The 18380-nt window shown below is 39.6% G+C and overlaps 1 long non-coding RNA gene and 1 pseudogene across 1 annotated transcript; one reads left to right on the top strand and one right to left on the bottom strand.

Moving 5' to 3' along the window:
- The first annotated feature begins 1862 nt into the window (after positions 1-1862).
- On the top strand, positions 1863-10300 carry LOC112174552 (annotated as a pseudogene).
- Positions 10301-11359: 1059 nt separating this feature from the next.
- Positions 11360-12359, bottom strand: LOC112174719. Its single transcript, XR_002926149.2, has 3 exons — positions 12146-12359; positions 11902-11957; positions 11360-11625 (listed from the first exon to the last, which is right to left on the bottom strand). It is a non-coding gene; the product is annotated as an uncharacterized LOC112174719 (long non-coding RNA).
- Between the last annotated feature and the right edge of the window lie 6021 nt (positions 12360-18380).

Genomic DNA, 18380 nt, shown 5'->3' with positions numbered 1-18380 from the left:
CTGGACATTGCAATCGCATCCTATATACCAGGGCCGGCCCTGAGGGCTGCCGCCTCAGGCCACCGGCTCCGGGGGGCCTCGGAAGTTCTGTATATATGATACATAATAGGTATATAAAGATGTTTTGCTTTTATTGACACCGAAAGAAGTGTTGCTCCAGCGGGAGTGACCTTAGCATACGGAGGTTCGAGTCTCCCTCTTTACTTTTTCTATCTATTTTTCAATCATTTAAGTGACTTAAATCAATGTCAATTCTTGGGCCCAAATCGAAAGCTTGCTCACCCATTCAGTTTTTTTTTCCTATATCACATATGTTTTTTTTTTCTCTCCTTTTTCAATCACTTATGTTTAACTAGTTTTTTATTTCTGAAATTTATGTAGGAATAAATATTTATATACTTAAAATTTCATATTTACTTTTATTCAAAATACATGATTTTATATTGTTATTTGGCGTGTGCATATATATATATATATATATATATATATACACACACACACACACTATTATTAAGAGAAAAGACTCTGTTACTCAAAACTGAAAATTTTGAAAGATTTAACCCTAAACGATTAAAAAAATTTGACAATAAATTAAAGCACAAGGATAAATAGGACAATTATAAAATAGATTTTATTAAGAAAATTGAAAAGAAATGATTCCACAACCCTCACTTTTCTCTCTGCAATAACTACTCATTGAATCTATTTCTTTTGTAAATAACTTTTCTTTTTTTTTACAATTAAAATTTTTCGCAGACTAGTATGTATATATATATATATATATATAGGGGGCCACATTTTAATTCTTCCCCTCAGACCTTTAGAATCTCAGGACCGGCCCTGCTATATACCCATAGAAGAAGCGTGATGTTTCGGGTTAGAACTCGAGCTCTTTGTGGAATATGACTTCTTCCATTGATACAGTTGAAGCTATCCGGGGATGATGATATCGACAGGGACTTTGGAATTGGGTTAGGACTTTGAACATTATGAGATTGAAAGCACAAAGTGTTTTGGGTTCGACCTTCGTAGCCGAGGCTCATTTCATACTCTCCCCTGCCTCAAAAGGGCTTATGCGTTCCTCTCGTAGTTCACAAATTGAGTGTTCGAGAGAGTGATACCTTCATTTTAATGGCTTCTCCCAACGCTTCACAGTTCACCCTACTCCTGCATTTCCGCTTAAGCTTCGCTAGTTTTGGGGATTAATTGATTAGATACTCGAGAACCATCATTTTTTCTAGGAACAGCTTTTATGAGGATAGGCGTAAAAGTATGATTAGTTCCACAAATCTCACTGCACTGACCATTGTAAACTCCTCCTCATTTTACCGCCATGAAGATCTAATTTAAACGACAAAGTACAACATCACATTTGAACATGAAGTAATAAAACTCAATCGGAGCAAAAAATTTATAGTACTTCAGATATTGAAATTTCAGAGCCGAAAACTGTTAGATTGTAAATTGTGTTTTTATCTATATTCATGCCTCTCAGAGTTGATTGTGTTTTTTTATTTCAATTTCATTACAAAACTTTCAATTTTGATGTGTCATTGAATCTAAAGACCCAAGCGTTCCTTCTGCAGAGAAGAAATGAATAACTCTTCTTATAAACCTTTTCATATCTATTTATTTTTTCATATAATAATTTCAAATATACACGGAGGTTCCACTAGTTATATTTCGGACTAGTTGTTTTTCTAATGAAGACTCCTATTTAATAAAAAAATATTTGATAAAAAAAAATGAACAAAAAAAAAAGCGAGAACCGACTGAACAAAGACGATAAAAACTGTTCCCTCTCAATTCTCAAACCCTAGTTTTCTCCCTCGCTGAGGATCAGAGAGAGAGAGAGCACAAAAATGGTGTTCATCACATCTCCGAACCACAGAACCCTAAACCTGAATCTCAACCCAAAAACCACCACCCTTAAGCTCCAAATCCAGCAAACTTCCCACATCCCCATCTCCCACCAGCGCCTCTTCATCTCCCAAAGCCTCCAAATCCTAACCCAAACCGACTCCACCCTCCTCTCCAACCTCGGCATCTCCCCCTTCTTTACCCTAACCCTCCACATCCCTTTATTCGGCGGCACCCAACCCCTCGCCGTTCCAAACCCCGCCTCGACTTCCTCAACTCCAAGCCTCCCGCCAATTATGTCGTCTGCCTCGGCCGTGGCGCCACCAGATTCACCACGCGGTCCGATATCAGATCTGCCCGTGCCGCTCCCAACTTGCCCCATCTGTAGGCGACCACTATCGGTGGGGCGACCCCGCCTGGGGTGGGCTGCGAGCGCGGGAAGCCGGAGGAAGACCACGGCGAGGAGAAGGGTTACGATGAGAATCAGAAATTCTATGAGTTCAAAGGAAACGACGTCAGTTTGTTCGCGTCGGCGGAGTATGGCGACGAGGATAAAGAGGCCGATGGGGTGTGGGAAGCCATTGAGCAGAGAATGGACTCGAGGAGAAAGGATAGGAGAGAGGCTAGGTTGAAACAAGAGATTGAGAAGTACAGAGTTTCGAATCCGAAAATCACAAAGCAGTTTGCGAATCTCAAGAGGCAGCTGTATACAGTTACGGCTGAGGAATGCGATCGCATACCGGACATTGGGGATTACTCAGCCAAGAATAAGAAGAGGAAGTTTGAGAGCTTTGTGCCGGTGCCAGATACTTTCTTCGAGAAGGCTAGGCAGGAACAAGAGCATGTTACTGCATTGGACCCCAAGAGTAGGGCCGCGACTGGTACAGAGACGCCGTGGTCGCAAACGCCGGTTACATATTTGACTGCAGTGGGGGATGGTAGAAGTACTGTGTTGTCTTTGAAGTTAGATATGCTTTCGGATTCTGTTTCTGGGTTGATAGTTATGGACCCTAAGGGATATCTCACTAATCTTAAGAGTATGAAGATCACCAGTGATGCGGAGATTTCAGATATAAAGAAGACTAGATTGTTGTTAAAGAGTGTGACACAGACTAATCTGAAGCATCCACCTGGTTGGATTGTAGCTGCGAGGTTGGAGGAAGTGGCAGGGAAGATTCAGGTAGCAAGGCAATTGATCCAGAAAGGGTGTGAGGAATGTCCCAAGAGTGAGGATGTGTGGTTGGAGGCATGTAGGCTTGCCAGTCCTGATGGAACCAAGGCTGTGGTTGTTGCTAGAGTCAAGTCGATACCCAATTCAGTCAAGCTGTGGATGCAGGCGGCGAAATTAGAGCATGATGACTCGAATAAGAGTAGGGTGTTGAGGAAAGGGTTGGAACACATTCCTGATTCTATTAGGCTGTGGAAGGCGATGGTGGAGCTGGCAAATGAGGAGGATGCCAGACTTTTGCTTCAAAGGGCTGTGGAGTGTTGTCCCTTGCACATTGAGTTGTGGCTTGCACTAGCGAGATTGGAAACTTATGAAAATGCCAGGAAGGTCCTTAACAAGGCCCGCGAGAAGCTTTCGAAGGAGCCTGCCATTTGTATTACTGCAGCAAAGTTGGAAAAAGCTAATGGGAACACATCAACAGTTAGGAAGATTATTGAAAAGAGTATAAGGGCTTTGCAAAGAGAGGGGTTGGTGATTGATAGAGAAGCATGGATGAAGGAGGCTGAAGCTGCCGAGCGAGCAGGGTCTGTGGCAACTTGCCAAGCCATTATTCGGAACACAATTGGGATTGGTGTGGAGGAAGAAGATAGGAAGAAGACATGGGTTGCTGATGCAGAGGAGTGCAAGAAACGTGGTTCCATTGAATGATGTAGAACGGTTGGCGAGAGGAATCGAAGAACAGTTAGATCGTGCAAAAGGAGGAAAACCCAAGTTACTATTGCAACTTTCGCATTTAGTGTCCGATTTGAGCGTGCCATAGCTTTCCTAAAAGGGAATCGCGCCAGGAACAAAACTCGTCGCTATGCCACTACGTGTGGGATTTTTCAGGCTTTCGGGGTCGTTTAGGGCCTCAAAACTGCAATTGACTGTTTTTCAGAATTTTCGGTTTCTTAGTTTGTTTTGGATTTGTTTTATTTTTACCCGTGGGCTTTAGGGTTTCATTGTTAGTCGCCCTAGGGTTTCTTTTCTCATATATAAGCAGCTGCAAAACCTATCTATTATCTTTTTATCAATCAAATAGAGAATTTTCTCTTTTATCTCTGGTGGACTCCAGAACCCTTTGTTTAGGTTTATTGCTTGTAAACCTAGGTTACTATTCCGACTGCATCAGGTGGTATCAGAGCAAGTCTTCCCTGTCTCTCCTATTTACCTTGGTAGCAATGGGTGAAGTTGCGAAAGCAGATCTTGATACTCTTATCGCTTCTCTTACAACAACGTCTATCGCTGCCATCAACACCATGAACAATCAGATTGGAGAAATTCATGGACTGTTGGGAGAAAGAAACAACAACAACAACAATCCGAATAGAGGCGAGGAAGGAGGCCAGCGAGCTAGCTAGGGCTCCATGTGGTGAAGTTGTTGTTAATAGTTCAGAATCTGATTCTGAAGAAGAAATTGTACAACCTGAACAACCAGTACAAGTTGATCAAGATTACAAAGTCAAGGCCGAAATTCCTTTCTTTTCGGGCAACTCGGGTGTGGAAGATTATCTGGATTGGCAACTTCAGGTGGACAGATTCTTTGAGATTATGGAGGTGCCTGAACACAAGCAGGTTAAGCATGTTGCCTGGTGTTTGAAGAGTACTGCTACAGTTCGGTGGGATAAGTTGCAGAATACTCGAAAGAAGCAGAGGAAGCAGGGCGTTAAAACATGGCGAAGAATGAAACAGCTGATGATGGAGAGATTCTTGCCAGATGATAATGAACAGATTCTGTACAGGTTGTATATTGAATGTGTCCAGGGAACTAGGTCAGTGGCTGAGTACACTGCTAAGTTCTTACGCTATTCAGAGCATAATGAATTAGAAGAAACAGAAGGTCAGAAGATGGCTCGCTATATCAGTGGGCTGAAACCTTTCATTCAGGAGAAAATTGGGTTACAAACTGTGTGGACTATGGCAGAGGCTTCAAGCCTAGCATTGAAGGAAGAATTGTTAGAGAAGCCTTCGCGAGCTTCATCTTTCCAGAGGTATAACTATCAAAGGAGCACAGGTTTGGTAAATGCCTCAACTGACAAGGGTAAAGCCTTACAGCAGAATACAGGAAGTGCTTTTAGGGCTTCCAATCCTCCTTCTAACGGGACTGGCAGTTCTAGCAATTCTAGTGGTGTTCAAAATAGAGCCCCAAATAAAAAGCCTAATAATCCTTATGCTAGACCTACAACAGAACTTTGCTATAGATGCAACAAACCAGGGCATAGGTCTAATGTGTGTCCTGAGAGGAGGCAAGCTGCCCTTATAGGTGAGTATGATTACGACGGGGCTGAGTTTGCGGTGGAGGAGTCTCCTGAAAAGGTTAATATTGTATTGCAGAGGGTTTTATTATCTCCTAAAGAAGATAGGCAGCGACGCAATATTTTCAGGTCACTTTGTTCCATTAATAACAAAGTGTGCAATTTGATTGTGGAAAATGGGAGCTGTGAAAATTTTGTGGCCAAGAAGCTGGTGGAATATTTGCAGTTACCTACACATCCTCATGAAGCACCTTATTCCCTTGGGTGGGTCAAGAAAGGTCCACAGGTTCGAGTTGCTGAGTCCTGCAAAGTACATGTATCCATTGGTAAGCATTATAAAGATGACGTTCTATGTGATATTATTGATATGGATGCTTGTCATATTTTATTTGGGCGACCTTGGCAATATGATGTGGATGATGTTTATGTGGAATAGTCATAAAATTGATATGGCTCCTGTGTGCCAATTTGAGAAATCTAGTGCAAAGAAAGGGGAGAGTTTTCTGACCTTGTCTAGCAGTGAATTTGAGATGGAGGAAGCTTTTAAAGAATCTGAAGTTTTCTGTCCAGTGGTGATTAAAGGGTTGTTGGCTGCAGAAAAGGAAGTTATGGTGATCCCTAAGGAAGTGCAGAATATGTTGGGAGAGTTTGAAGAGCTGATTTCATATGAGTTGCCCAACGAGCTACCACCTATGAGGGACATTCAGCATCAGATTGATTTGGTGCCTGGAGCTAGTTTACCAAATCTGCCCCATTACCGCAAAGTCTCAAGGAGAATGAGATTTTGAGGGAGCAGATTGAAGACTTGCTGAAAAAAGGGTTCATTCGTGAAAGTATGAGTCCTTGTGCAGTTCCAGTCCTCCTTGTTCCTAAGAAGGGCAATCAATGGCGGATGTGTGTTGATAGCAGGGTCATAAATAAGATAACTGTGAAGTACAGATTTCCTATTCCTCGTTTGGAGGACATGCTTGATGAGCTGGAGGGTTCTAAGGTGTTTACCAAGATAGATCATCGAAGTGGTTACCACCAGATTCGAATTAAGCCAGGAGATGAGTGGAAGACAGCTTTTAAGAGCAAGGATGGCTTATACGAGTGGATGGTCATGCCATTCGGGTTGTCTAATGCACCCAGCACCTTTATGAGGCTTATGAACCAGGTTATTCGTCCTTTTATTGGCTCTTTTGTCGTGGTGTATTTTGATGATATATTGATCTATAGCAGGACCAAAGAAGAACGTCTGGTACATTTGAGGCTGGTTTTGGGAGCTTTACAGGAAAATAAATTGTACATTAACCTGAGGAAGTGTACTTTCTGTACCAACAAGCTATTATTTCTAGGTTTTGTGGTTGGAGAAGAAGACATTCAGGTTGATGAAGAGAAGGTACGAGCTATAAGAGAATGGCCTGCTCCAAAAACAATTTTTGAGGTGCGGAGCTTTCATGGTTTAGCTACTTTCTACAGGAGATTTGTAAGAAATTTCAGTACCATTACTGCTCCTATTACTGAGTGTTTGAAGAAAGGCAAATTCCAGTGGGGAGAAGAACAAGAGAAGAGCTTTGCTTTGATCAACGAGAAACTTTGTACTGCACCAGTTCTTGCTCTTCCTAATTTTGACAAGGTGTTTGAGGTGGAATGTGATGCTAGTGGCGTGGGAGTAGGTGCTATGTTGTCACAAGAGAAGAAACCAGTAGCATTCTTTAGTGAAAAGTTGAGTGAAGCTCGTCAGAAGTGGAGTACTTATGATCAGGAATTTTATGCAGTGTTCCAGGCATTGAAGCAATGGGAGCACTACCTGATTCAATGAGAGTTTGTATTGTTCACCGATCATCAGGCCTTGAAGTACCTTAATAGTAAAAAAACTGTGAATAAGATGCATGCAAGGTGGGTGAGTTTTATGCAGAAATTTCCTTTTGTGATTCAGCATAAATCTGGTACTCTTAATAGGGTGGCAGATGCTTTGAGTAGGAGGGCTTCCTTGCTGGTCAACTTAGCTCAGGAGATTGTGGGGTTTGATCTCTTGAAAGAGCTGTATGAGGAAGATGTTAATTTTAAGGAGATTTGGGCCAAGTGCAGTAGCAATAATGCAGTTGCAGATTTTTATGTGAATGAAGGTTATTTATTTAAGGGCAATCGGCTATGTATCCCTAGTTCATCATTGAGGGAGAAACTGATCAGAGATCTGCATGGAGGGGGTTTGAGTGGACACTTGGGCATAGACAAAACTATTGCTAGCCTTGTGGAGAGGTATTTCTGGCCATAGTTGAAGAAGGATGTAGGAGCTATTGTGAGGAAGTGCTACACCTGCCAGGTCTCTAAGGATCAGTCCCAAAATACAGGTCTTTATCTATCTTTACCTGTTCCTGAAGATATTTGGCAGGATCTTACTATGGACTTTGTGTTGGGATTACCCCATACCTAAAGAGGTGTGGATTCTGTATTCATGGTAGTTGACAGGTTCTCCAAGATGGCGCACTTTATAGCGTGTAGGAAGACTGCTGATGCTTCCAATATAGCGAAACTATTTTTCAAGGAGGTGGTTCGCTTGCATGGAGTACCCAAGTCCATTACTTCTGATAGAGACACGAAGTTCCTTAGTCACTTCTGGATTACTTTGTGGAGGATGTTTGGAATAGCTTTGAACCGTAGCAGCACAGCTCATCCTCAAACTGATGGGCAGATAGAGGTTACTAACAGAACTTTGGGCAACATAGTCAGGAGTGTTTGTGGAGATCGACCCAAACAGTGGGATTATGCTTTGCCACAGGTGGAGTTTGCTTATAACAATGTTGTGCATAACGCAACAGGGAAATCACTATTCTCATTAGTTTACACTGCTATTCCTCGACATGTGGTTAATTTGGTGAGGCTTCCTAAGGTTCCTGGTGTTAGTGTTGCTGCTGAGGTCATGGCTAGAGATGTGCAGGCTGTTAGAGAAGAAGTTAAGGCCAAGTTGGAAGAAACTAATGCCAAGTATAAAGCTGCAGCAGACCGGCATTGAAGAGTTAAAGTGTTCCAAGAGGGTGATGACGTGATGGTGTTCCTGAGGAATGAGAGGTTTCCTGTTGGTACTTACAACAAGCTGAAACTCAGAAAATATGGTCCTTTTAAAGTGGTGAAGAAGATCAATGATAATGCTTATGTTGCTGCACTTCCAGATTCGATGGGCATTTCTAACACTTTTAATGTTGCTGACCTGCATGAGTTTCGTGAAGATGAGGTTTCTTCGGAGGTGGAGGAGACTGATGTAGAATGGTTGGCGAGAGGAATCGAAGAACAGTTAATTCGTGGAAAAGGAGGAAAACCCAAGTTACTATTGCAACTTTTGCATTTGGTGTCCGATTCGAGAGTGCCATAGCTTTCCCGAAAGGGAATCACGCTAGGAACAAAATTCGTTGCTATGCCACGATGTGTCAAATTTTTCGGGCTTTCGGGGTCGTTTAGGGCCTCAAAACTGCAATTGACTGTTTTTCAGAATTTTCGATTTCCTAGTTTGTTTTGGATTTGTTTTATTTTTACCCGTGGGCTTTAGGGTTTCATTGTTAGTTGCCCTAGGGTTTCTTTTCTCATATATAAGCAGCTGCAGAACCTATCTATTATCTTTTTATCAATCAAATAGAGAATTTTCTCTTTTATCTCTGGTGGACTCCAGAACCCTTTGTTTTGGTTTATTGCTTGTAAACCTAGGTTACTATTCTGACTACGTCATTGAAACAGCCAGAGCTATCTATGCGCATGCACTCACTGTCTTCTTGACTAAGAAGAGCATATGGCTTAAAGCAGCACAGCTTGAAAAGAGCCATGGGACAAGGGAATCTCAAGATGCGCTGCTTCGTAAAGCGGTTACCTACCGACTACAGGCTGAAGTCTTATGGCTTATGGGTGCTAAGGAGAAGTGGCTTGCTGGGGACGTCCTTGCTGCCCGTGCAATCCTCCAAGAAGCTTATGCTGCCATTCCGAATTCTGAAGAAATTTGGATTGCTACGTTTAAGCTTGAATTTGAGAATCATGAACCTGAGAGAGCTAGGATGCTTCTTGCCAAAGCCCGAGAAAGGGGAGGAACAGAGAGAGTATGGATGAAATCAGCAATAGTTGAAAGAGAATTAGGGAACCTCGATGAGGAGAGGAAGTTGCTTGCTGAAGGATTGAAGGGCTTCCCTTCGTTCTTTAAATTGTGGTTGATGCTTGTACAGCTAGAGGAATGGCTTACCCATTTGGAAAAAGCCAAGGAGGCTTATGACTCGGGTCTTAAGCACTGCTCCAAGTCTATACCACTCTGGCTTTCTCTTGCAAATCTTGAAGAGAAGATGAATGGGCTGACTAAAGCTCGTGCAGTTCTTTCGATGGCCAGGAAGAAAAATCCTCAGAATCCTGAACTGTGGCTTGCTGCTGTTCGAGCTGAATTGAGGAATGGTAATAAGAGGGAAGCTGATATTTTGATGGCAAAGGCCTTGCAGGAGTGTTCCAATAGTGGTATCTTGTGGGCAGCTTCTATTGAGATGGTACCCCGTCCCCAAAGGAAGACCAAAAGTATGGATGCTCTCAAGAAATGTGATCACGATCCCCATGTCATTGCTGCTATGGCCAAGTTATTATGGCTTTACAGGAAGGTTGACAAGGCTAGGACTTGGCTCAACAGGGCAGTGACACTTGCCCTAGATATTGGAGATTTCTGGGCTTTATACTACAAATTTGAACTTCAGAATGGGACTGACGAGGACCAGAAGGATGTACTGAAAAGATGCATTGCTGCAGAACCAAAGCATGGTGAAAAATGGAAACCTATTTCAAAGGCAGTGGAGAACTCTCACCAACCAACTGAAGCTATCTTGAAGAAGGCGGTTGTTGCCCTTGGCAAGGAAGAGAGTGCAGCTGAAAATAATAGACAATAGGTCTGACTTGTCTTTTCCAGGCTAGGTTTAGTTATTTTATGAGATTGTAGCAATGAAAAATGGATGTGGAATTTTACAAGGTATCCTGCTAGAAAATGTTGCTCTATTATTACTCATTTACTCTTTATTTGTTGGCATGAATATTATAGATCAAATGATTTTGATGATGAAAGTTTCCTTTAATTATCGTTCGAATTACAATGGGTTCTGATTTGTTTTTCCCTGTTGTATTTGCGTAATAACTTCTAGATTCTTTTGATATCACATCTTCCTGTTTCTTGATGGTCAATACATAACTTTTCTTGAGTTCAAATGTAATAGGGTTTGCTTGCAGTTTTTTTAGTCATTACTATCCCTTTTTATTACCACTCTGGAAGAGCTAGAATTCGAACCATGTGTCATAATTACTATCCGGTTGCACCTTGATGGTTGATAGTAACTTTGCTTTAGTTCAAAAGGAATAGGGTTTGAGGTAGTTTCTACTCATCATTATTAACCCTTTTTATTTTTGCAACTTTTTCTATAATACCCATATTATACATTCTGTATTATTCGAGATTTTTTGTTCTGTCAAAGTTTGTGGTATGAGTTTATAGAAGTCGTTCCCTTGGTGGTAATGTTTAGGGTTTAGATTTTAGTTTTCAGACTCAATGTCAAGTGGTTAATAGAGAAGGAGCAATCACTACTAGAGAAAACCCATTCAGGGACAAAATCAGTTTGTCTCCAAAAGTTGAGAATTCGTCCCCCAAAAAAATTAGAGACATAACCGTTTTGTGGCAAAAGTCGTCTCCTAATGGTCGTCCCAAATTATTAAAGGCAACGGCTGATAAATTCCGTCTCCTATTGGATTTGGAGAAGAAATTAATATTGTCCCCTATTCAATGAAATTTCATCCCTGAATTTCTGAGATTGGCGGGAAAGTTAACTATAAATAGCGCAATGAGAGGAATAGGGGACAAAATTCAGTCCGTCTCCTTTTATTTTTAAATTTTAAATTTATTCAAATTTAATTTTAATTTTCAATAAATTATTGAATAATAACAGGCAACAAATCTAGTTTGTCGCCTATTAAATAGAACTTTTATTTTTTGAGGAAATTAAATAGAACTTTTTTTAACAAAAAAATTCAATTATTATGGATAATCTGCTAGTGATAAACAAAGGCATAATATCAATTTTTTTCCACTACACCAGCTAACATGAGTTTATAAAAATGCAAATATATATATGTTCAAATGTTTGCTGCTATGCTATATATCAGGTAATAACTAATATACATGATAATCCTCTCCTCGTAAATAACTAATCACATAAAAACTCCCATTCTGCCATTTGTCTTTTACCCCATAGTGCGTGGCTGAGAGTCTGGTTGTGGCTGACTTGCCATTGATGATTTCCTCTTCTTGTCAACATCCTACTAACCAGCAATAAAAAACAAGAAAATAATGCACTAAGTATTAATAACTGTCACAATATTAATCTAAAGAAGAATATGTACAGTGGACATCAAGAATGAATATCAATACAAAAAATTGAGTAACGTACTATATCTATCTATTTTTTTTACAACTTAGGATGCATATAGTGAAATACCAACTAACACATTCATATATTCAAAGATATGCCATAAAATGTATTACAAAGAAAAATTATGCCATAAAAAAGTAAAACCTGTAAATGAAAACTCTACCGTTCCATTGTACAATTGATGTGTTAGTAGGACTTAAAGCAACACTAATTTGCTACCTGCAATGAAACATCCCATACAAAAATAGATATTTATTTTATAATTATGCTAGGTTTTAGAAGACAAATAGTTCCTGTAATTCTGAAACATAAAATACATAGAGAAGAAGGAAGAAAAAAGTAAGTAGGAGATACTCATTATATAACTACTAGGAAACACTCATTATATTCACCTAAAGCATTCTTACCTAAGTTATCTCCAAGATGTCTACAATCACAGCAAAAAAAAAAAAAGATACTCTGAGATATCAGATACTCTAACCTGCAAATACATAAGGGCCACAAATAGAAAGCTAAGTTAAGCTTTTTCTCATGTCAAATGACCATTAAAGAAAACAGCTATTATAAGCAATTTCATTTCGAAATCTAAATGACACCGCAAAAATAACTTGTATAGTACCAAACTGCAGTTAAGCTTTTCAAATCAGAATATTTAATTTGTACTAGTAACAAATAGTCTATGCCTTTCTTCCTAGGACTATGGAAGGAGGGATCAGTTACATCATAAGCTTTATGAGGAAACAAATAAAGAAAAGTAATAAGCCAAGCACTATTAGTATTAGCCTCGTGAATAGAACAATATATATATATATATATCTAGCTAGAATGCCTTGTTATAACCCAAATATTAAACTTCTTATTTCACAACAAAAAGATTCCACTAGAGTTAATTTCATGATCATCTTAGGGTTGGTAATCCAGAATATAGAATAGTTATGTGGGCAACCAGCAACCTTCCTTCAAACACCAATCAATAAGGTTAGTCAAGAATTGAAAACAGTAATAATTAATACCATAACTCAAAACAGCATTACAGTAGTCCACAAAGTAAATAGTTTTGCCAAAATCATTATGCAAAAATGCAAAATAGTTGCTCACAAACGCAATATCATACAACACCATATTGAAGGAGAACTGGAGAACCCATCATTAATCAAAGTAGCCAAATAGAACCCATAAACAGAGAAAGATGAAATTAACCCATCAAGTAAGATTAATTGACTATCAATTGAAAGCGTGAATTGCTAGTTTCAAAAATTGATGTCGCTTTTGTTGAGCGACCAATTTAACCCTGAAATGTCATTAGTAGTATAAAGTAAGTAGGGATCGTTCTATTCCGGGGATTGAGGGTACACCTGTCATTTTCAAACAATTAAACAATTAAAATTAAAACAAAGTATAATATTCACAAAGATATTCACAAGTATAAACATTATTTACGAAAATAGGGGAGATTTTTGGTTTTTCTTTTGCCGAAAATAAATACTAAGTTAACTACATAATTAAAATGTAAAAACATAAAAACACAAATGGGATGTGAGTACAAGGATCAAAGTCGAAACTCATGATTAAAATTGATTCAAGTTCATCATTGTTCATCATAGTCATGCAAGAGGAGTTGATCATGTGAAACGTTCAAAAGCAAACAATTTCCCATATTTTACTTTCAATGCTAATTAACCTAAGCGAAAGCACCTAGACTAATCCTATCAAACATGCAATCAAACCCTAGAAAGCTAGTCAATCATGTCATGTTTAACGCATTAAGCACCTAGAAAGACTATCAACTCGAATGTGCAACTTAGTATGAAAAAGTCCACCTAATTGCAATCTTCTTTGATTAAATTCGGTCTTTGTACAAAACCTTTACTACTTAACGATTCAAGAACACATAACCAAAAAGTTGATCCATGTTCTCAAATTCGTAGCAACATTCACATAAAAACCCTAAATGTTTCGAACCATTCAAGATTATCATACAAAAGATTTCTATCATGCAAATTTAATCAAACACTCACACAAAAGCAACCATAAATCACAATATATGAATCTGAAAATTAACAATTAATCATAAAATTGCAGAAATCAACACTTGTTCAAACATGTGTGTCAACTAGGGCATAACCAACGAAATTACAAAGCAAAGTTACAAGGAGAATCGGATTACACCGTGATGAAGGTGAGATGAATGAAGTGATGATGTGGTCTCTTGAATTTCGAAAGCAATCTTCAAGGTGGAGGATGGATGATGTGCACGGCTTGGCTTCTTCTTCCTTGGCCTTGCTTGAACTTCGTGGTTGCCCTAGAGGATGGAGAAGAACACGGCTAGGCTAGAGAGAGTTTTCTGATTTTTTTCAAAGTGTAAACGCAAAAGTGGGAACTCCAAAACGTTGAGAAGAGGGGAGATTATATAGGGGACGTCCCCTAGGTCTCCATGCCGTCAAAAACCCTAGAAAAGCTCACGGCTATTGCTTGCTTTATCCACATATTTTCCTCCAATGAATTCTTGCCACATAAGCCCTATGAAGTGGTGCAACCAATCACAAAATTCCAATATTAATTCCCTAAATAATTCTTGCCGAAATAAAAAGATAATTTCTGATTTTATACACCAATTTCGGCAACAATATATTTAGGGATTAAAGGGGGATGAATCTAGACTCCTTTTAGAGCTTTTTGTGTTCAACACATATTCTCTTTCCTTTAAAAGCTCCCTAAGAAATCTCCACGAAATCTCTTTTATTTTCTGATTTTTCCCCACGGCAAAACCCTAGTTTCTTTCTTCATTATCCCTTGGCCGAATTCCCTAGGGTTTGCACGGCAATCCCTCCTTTTTCTCTTGGCTTGGACGGCTAGGAGTCTTCTAGGGTTTATCCCTTGATTTATTTCCATAAAAAATAGCCCTAGAAAGTCTCCTTTTAATTTTTGATTTTCTTGGACGCCTCTTCCTTGTTTCTCTCTTGCAAATTCACGGCATAACATCTTTAGGACTAGGGTTTGCGTCACAAACCCTAGTTCCATGGGCTTTTGTGGCTTTTATCCAATTAGCCGAAAATCCAACAAGTCTTGATAGTTTTTGGGCCTCCATGCGTCACTTCTATGCCATGTCATCTTCCAACGTCACAACACTTTATTTTTCCATTTCTTTTTCATAGTAACGTTGGAAACTTCATAGGTGGGCTTTCCTCCTTTCCGCAGGGTTTCCTGGTTGGACCAGGAAAACTTCTTCTCTTCATTTCTGCTCATTTCTGTGGCTCATTGTTCTTCATCTTTGCTCCCCTTGTAGTTCGCAAGCTCCTCTTTCCATTTATGAGTTCATTTCCACTTTCTAGCTCGGAGGTCCTGAAAATAGAAACTAGTAAGAAAAATAGAAACTTTCCTAAACTGAAAATGGGAAACTTTCTAAAAATGAAAAATAGAAACTACCGAAAATGGAAACTTACTAAAAATGATAAATAGAAACTACAAGAATAGAAACTTTCTACAAATAGGAACTTTCCCAATCAAAGAATGGAAACTTTCCTAAACAGGGTTTTATTAAGGAAATGACGCAGAAAATGCAGGGAAAAACAAGTAAAACGTCGCATTAAAATGCTCCTATCAAATTCCCCCACACTTAGCTTTTGCTAGTCCCTTAGCAAAATCACACTAAGACTCAACAGAAATTAAAGACTCTAAACATACAAAGACTCTATAGCCCTTCAACTTTTTGTCTCAGCAATCTCTTACTTTCACAACACCAAGATTAGCACTTCACCAAGAATAAATGTTTAGGCATTCGAGAGTTAATTAAAACACATAAGTTACATATACACAAGCAGGACTTGGTTGGCACAATGGTGATGGTTTCTGTTAAGCATGCTTCAAACAAGTATGATTCAAATCCTCACAAGTTATATCCACTCTTTCTTCTCTCAGATCATGGCAATGCTTAAAAGCTTATACACTCAAGTATATGTGAAAGATAGCAAGTATATCACATAATTCAAGAAACGAAAGCACATGTATAATTTTCTTTAAAGATCTCATGAAGGATACCAACTACTTGCACAGATGGACCCAAGCCATAGGTTCAACTCTTGTAACTCATCTCCACATCAAGGGCTGTCCCATCTTAAGGATCAAGAAGGTCTTCTTAAAGGTTGTAATGGGGCCAAGGCTCAAGGTTTTAAGAAATGAAGGGTAAGGATTTATCAAAGTGTCCTAAAAACCTAGTAGAGCATATGTAGATGTAGAGACCTCAAGAAATCCACCAAGGCCTTGCAAAAACGTCACTTCCCCTAGAGGTGACATAAAAGGGGCCTAATATCTTCATGTTGGGCCCAATCTTCATTGTAAACTTCCCCTGAACTATAGTGAATGGACAAAGGCCAAATTTTTCTTTAATAGGCCTTCATTTCAAAGTAAACTCCGAAATCACTTAGTATGGGGGACTAAAATCCATAACTATTTCTTTCTTTTCTTTCTAGCCGTACACAATTTTTTTTTTCTTTTCATTTTTCACGGCTTTCACATATTTTTTTATGGACAAGTCTACCCCCACACTTGAACTTTCACCTCTTCTCAATTTTCATCCTTAGCACCAAACCCATGTAGTATGTCTCAAAAGATAGCTCCACTAAGTTCTAGAACAAAGGGTAGGGTTGTAACTATACTAAGCTTCATGGTTAAGGATTTTAGGGTGATGAACGAAAAGGCTTAATGTAGGCTCAAAGGGGCTATTCTAGGGGAGTCCCACGACGGGCACGAATGGGGACACAAGTTTATTTGGCAATGGTGGTAATTCCTAGGGTGCCTCTATCCCTTCCAGAATCAGGGCCATGTATTGATATAACGTTTCAACAAGCACAAGAGTGAATTCTAGCATTCTCTAGTCCATCAAACTTAATCTATGGCAAGTAGTCAATCAAGATGAAAGAATAATGAGATCATCAAAACATCGCCAAGAAATTAAGAATATATTTTTCATTCATCACTCCAAGAAAAAGGGACATGGCTCAAATATCTCACATGGGTTTTTATGAATCAAAACTCATCCTAACATGCTCATATTCTGTACCAAGGTCACGAAATCCATATCCACTACACATGCATATATTTTTCATATATCTCAATTAACCAAAGAATACCATTTTAAAGTCATCTCAATTTTGTGATCCTCTTTTAGTCATGATTTCAGAGATATAGAATCATCCTAGACAGTTGAAAGGGCATCCTAAGACTCAAAACAAAAACAAAAGCAACGAAATTTTTTAAATTTTTGACATTTTTCAATTTTTTTGTATTTTTCAATATATGACTCAATATAAATCCCTTCCCCCACACTTAAGTATTGCATTGTCCTCAATGTAATCAATTAAAAGCATGCAATGAAACACTTAAGCATATAGGGATGAAATTTACGAAAATAATACTAAATTCAAAAAGCAAAAACGAAAAATAAAAGATAAGGATAAAGAAAGCAAATCTGATTTGCATGGGTTGCCTCCCAAGTAGCGCTTGGTTTTAACGTCTTCTCAGCCTAGACATGGTTTCCTCTTCTCCTCAGTTGGTGGAACCTTCAAAGCCTCCCTTTGGGTTTGGAATTGTGTTGCTCGGAAGCTTACCACTCTCATGAAACTTGGTCATGAAGTCCACCACTTGTCCCATTTGCTTCTTGAGCTCTGCAATGTCCTTGGCATTGGTCTGTTGTCCTTGAAGCAAAGTCTGTGTGGCACTAGTCAATGCCTGAGTAGAATTAGTCAATGCCTCTATCGTCTTATCATAGTGAGAATTGGAATTCCCTACGTTGTGTTGAGGAGGCATGTAAGGTCTTTGATAGGGAGGTCCTTGAGGACGTTGGAAATTGCCACCAAGAGGGTTCTGAACATTTTCATTGTTGGTCCACTTGAAGTTGGGGTGGTCCCTCCATCCAGGGTTATAGGTATTCGAATATGGATCATACCTTGGACGTGGGGGACCCCCTTGGTTCCCTTGATAGCCTCCTATAGCATTCACAGATTCCCAACCACCATTCTCACTCAGTTGAGGACATTGATCCGTAGGATGTCCTTGAGTAAAGCATACCCCACAAGCAGAGGGTCCTCCATGGCCTTGAGTAGTCGCCACCTTGTTCACAAGAAGGGTGAGTTTGCTCAATTGATCCGCAATGGCAGGACTAGTGCTCACCTCATTTACCCTACGAGTGGGTTGTCTCACACCCTCATACTGTTGGGAGTTTAGGGCACGATTAGCTATAAGTTCCCTCCCAACCGCAGGTGACTTATCCACAAAAGCTCCACCAGCTGCAGCATCCAACATTTGCCTTTCCAAGGGTAAGAGTCCTTCGTAAAAGCATGTAAGTAGGGTCTCATCCTTCATTTGATGTTGAGGACATTGTGCAAGTAGGGAGTTGAACCTCTCGTAGTAGGCAGCATAGGACTCATCATGAGCTTGCTCTATTCCACTGAGCTTCTTTCTGAGTGTGATGACCTTAGAAGCTGGGAAGTATTTTTCCAAGAAGGCCTTTCTCATTGTTTCCCATGACGTGATACGTCCTGCAGGAAGTTCATATAGCCAATCCTTGGCTCTATCAGCTAGAGAGAATGGAAATGCTCTCATCTTAAGAAGGTTCTCATCTGCTCCTTGTGGTTGCATGTTTGC

This window comes from Rosa chinensis, chromosome 6, assembly GCF_002994745.2.
Source record: "Rosa chinensis cultivar Old Blush chromosome 6, RchiOBHm-V2, whole genome shotgun sequence".
Taxonomy (NCBI): domain Eukaryota; kingdom Viridiplantae; phylum Streptophyta; class Magnoliopsida; order Rosales; family Rosaceae; genus Rosa; species Rosa chinensis.
Note: the sequence above shows the minus strand (reverse complement) of the source record. Positions and strands in the feature narration are given on the sequence as shown.